This window comes from Candoia aspera, chromosome 7 (assembly GCF_035149785.1).
Source record: "Candoia aspera isolate rCanAsp1 chromosome 7, rCanAsp1.hap2, whole genome shotgun sequence".
In the NCBI taxonomy this organism is placed as follows: Eukaryota; Metazoa; Chordata; class Lepidosauria; order Squamata; family Boidae; genus Candoia; species Candoia aspera.
In genome coordinates, this window is record NC_086159.1 from 11,008,120 (window position 1) to 11,012,111 (window position 3,992).

Here is a 3,992-nt window from a genome sequence, read left to right on the forward strand (position 1 = left end):
GTCATAGTCTATAAAAGGTTATACAGCCTTTCCGTGCGGGGTAGTTTCATGATTCAACAGCACTTGTTGAGATGAGCACAAACCAAGCAAACTTCAAGTGCCACCATTTGAAAACCACTTATTCATTAAACATCAGCAAAAATCAAAAGCATTTCACTGGCAAAACGGGACAAAAGGAGTGAAAAGCAGGGAGAGGAAGAGATGAAGAACAAGCAAGAGACAAAAGGGGTTGAAAACAACAATCTACATTCTCTATTTATCTATCAAAAGAGAACTTTTCTAACTACCGGAAATAATCCTAGAGGTCATTAGCATAAACCAGTGTTTCTCAGCCTTGGCAGCTTTAAGGCCTGCTGGCTGGGGAATTCTGGGAGTTGAAGTCCACACACCTTAAGGTTGAGAAACACTGGCATAGACAGTTCTGAAGGGAGGGGCTTTTGATTATTCTAGCTTTAACACTTTTATGTACATAATAGTAGCAGAATCTCTTTAGGCACATCATCAGGAAAGACTGATTGCTTGAAAAGGACATCTTGTTTGGTAAAGTCGAGGGCCAGCAGAAAAGAGGAAGACTTCCCATGCGATGGATTGATAGAATTACCGCAACAATGGATGCAAACATTGGAACAGTCAGGCATATGGCACAAGACCGTTCTGCATTTCGTTCTGTTATACATAGGGTCGCCCTGAGTCATAAACAACTCAACGGCAACTAACAACAAGAACAAGTAGCAGAATGGAGATGGCAAGTAGGACAATAGGTGATCCCTCCTCTATTCTGCACCAGGGAGGAAACAATTTGGTGGATGGGGATGATGTAGTCAACATTTCCACGCAATTTAAGAACATTCTTTCTCAATCTCTCTCAATTTCTCAAGGGGGTTCCATGTTTTCTTTTGCTTCTGCGGCTCACAGAAAAGATAAAGTGTTCTGCTGTGTTTTGTTGATTCGTGAACAGCAGAGTAAAGATCTGAAAACAGAGTATCAGATTAATCAACCCACCCCAGATGGAGGCCACTTGACAATCAGCTAGGGTTAAAAGCCCAGTGGAATAAGATTGGTAGTCCATTTCGGTGGGTTGTTTAATCATCTTATGGAACACCAAGATTGGGGGCGGGGGGGAATTGCATGGTCCTTTGGGGGAAGAGATTTCCAAACCACAGGGGGACAGCAGAAGAGGCCAACCATCTAGTCTTCATCACTCTAACTTCACGCAGATCTCAGTTAAGAGCTCCTGTTGCAAAGAAGCTGGTGCCACAAGCAAAGCTGAGAAAGTATTAGCTGAAGTCCCCTCCAAATGTTTGGTGCCAATATGAAATCACACAATCATGAACTGATGATTGTGTGATGAGGATGAGTTCACACAAGTTCACACAAGTTAAAGCATGATGGGCTAGCTTGTCATTCAGTGAGTTGCAAGAACAGAACCATCAGATGCAAATCATCTTCCTGCTTGGGAAGAAGAGACATCTTCTGATACTTCAGGAATGGTGGCATAGGAAAGAGTTGTGATATGGATCCTCAGGTCACTAGTGGGGTTTTTTGCCATATTGATGATGGATTAGAGATCACTGTTGCTTCGTGGCTCTGATTGATTGATTGGTCTGGTTGACTGGTCCAGGCCCTGAGGCCAGTTAGAAACAAGTTAATAAATAAATAACTCCACATTATTATATATGATCTATCAAACCTATCTAGAAGGTATCACACTGTGTATAACAGAACATAACATGAAAAGTGCAGAACATGGAGTAGAAACATGAAGATCTTCCCAGCATTATATAAGATTAGGGTTAGTACATAAAATATGTTCCTTTCATGGGCTAAATTTAAAGATTCATTGTTCATGCGAGTATCACATGTAACACTGGTAGAAATAGTGACTTGCTCTGTTGAATCAGTCTTTAGAGAAATGTATTTTAACTCTATAGCTTGTGTACATATATATATATATATATATATATATATATATATATATATATATATATATATAATATACAAATACATTTTAAAAATTCCCTTCTCACCCCTATGGGTGGTATCCTCAACCTCAGGTCCTCAACCAGAGGCCTGGGAGTTTGAGGGTTCTGTGCAGTATCTTAGCTGTTCCTAGCATTGCCCTCTTCTGGACAGAGAGCTCTGATGTTGTTCCTGGGATCTGTTGGAGCCACTCTCCCAGCTTAGGAGTCCCAGCCCTGAGTGCCCCTACCAACCCTGGGACCACTTTGGCCTTCACTTTCCATGTCCTCTCTAGTTCCTCCTTCAGGCCCTGGTACTTCCAGCTTCTCATACTCCTTCTTCCTGAGATTGCTGTCACTTGGCACTGCTACATCTATCACCACTGCTTTCCCCTGGTCCTTGTCTACTACCACAATGCCTGGTTGATTGGCCAGTAACCAATATATATACTGAAATGTCTCCAGAGGAAGGAGAAATGCCCTTAGAATTTCTCAAAGGTAGGAATCCATTTTGATGATAACAGTAGCTTTGCTTACTGATTAAAATCATACGACATGACTTCTCCTTGACATCTTCCCGTGGGTTGTAATGAAAGTAGCAGAAGCCAGGGAAGCCACAGGCTGCTGATGGATGATTGCATAAAAAAAGACAAGAGATCCACACACATATCTGGCTGCCTCATAAATAAATATGTGCAAGAGTGCCATTGTTCACCAATATGAATTTCTCTGAAATTATCTTCTCTGTTGAAATAATTTCTAAAGCAAATCCTCTTTCATCACATGTGCTCTGGTGGGCAATAGCAAGAGAGCTTCTCTGCCCAACAATGTTAGTAATACATGGTTACACTTTTGGGTTACTGCAAGTTCAGGGTACTGTCTGGCTAAATTTGTTCTAGATGCCACAAATCCTTTTATTACCCGGGTGGATCTCAAGTCATTTCCAAGGCTCAAACACAACTGACTTTGAAGCTGAGGTTCAAATGTGATGTTGGGAAGTCCAGTGGGAGAAGAATGTCCAAATTCCCTCTCAAAGAATCTGTGACAGAATTCTCTTTTAACTCTCTAATTCCTGGCATAACATCCTCTATGGCTGCGTAACTGTAATTTCCAATGCTTTTTGCCCCTGACCTGCCAGTTCGTAAGTAGAATGAGACTTGAGGAGCAGTTTCCTCCCCAGTAAATGCCTGGGATTTACTGGGGATGGGAAGGGAGTAGCTGAAAAGATGCCAGATTTCTCTGTGATGCCCTAAATGAGAGGAAGTTGCCAGATGCATTATAAAACCCAGCAGTATCTTGGGTGAAAAAACAGAAAATTCATAACCAACCATGACTTCTATGGTTGACAGTCCAAGAAAACTGCTCTTTTCCTGCAGAATAAGCATCTGAGGATTTAAAGAGGGACTGTTTGTTCTAAGGACTGCCTCTCTGTGCATTGCCATCATCCTCATATGTTTCAAATTTTTGAAAACACACTCTACAGCAGAAATCTGGCTCAAAGAAGGCCCTGAAATGGCCCAAGAACTCTCTTTGAACCAATGTTTCTCAACCTTGGCTACTTTAAGATGTGTGGACTTCACCTCCCAGCATGCTGGCTGGGGAATTCTGGGAGTTGAAGTCCATACATCTTAAAGTTGCTAAGGTTGAGAAACACTGCTCTGAACTGTGTGATGCGCAAACCCCCCGTCTAGGCTGTTGATGAAGCTGCCCTAATAGCTTCACTATCTACAATTGTCTGGTCTCCAGCCACATCCCTAAAGCAGATATAATTAGGGATCTTCAGAGCCAAGCTGTGCATGGTCTTAATTACAGAACCAACATGGGATACTTATGCATTCCAACCGTTTAAAAGAGGCAGAAAGAAAGGAGAGGGGGGGGAAATGGGGAGGCACATCTAATTGAACTGAAAAGTTATTTTTACCGTTGCTTTGACTCAGAGAGAGCACAGCTGGTAAGCTACTCTGAATGCAGGGTGGGTTCTGCGACTGGGCTAGACAATTGTATGGTTTGCTTTCTAAAATGAAGAGGAGTATC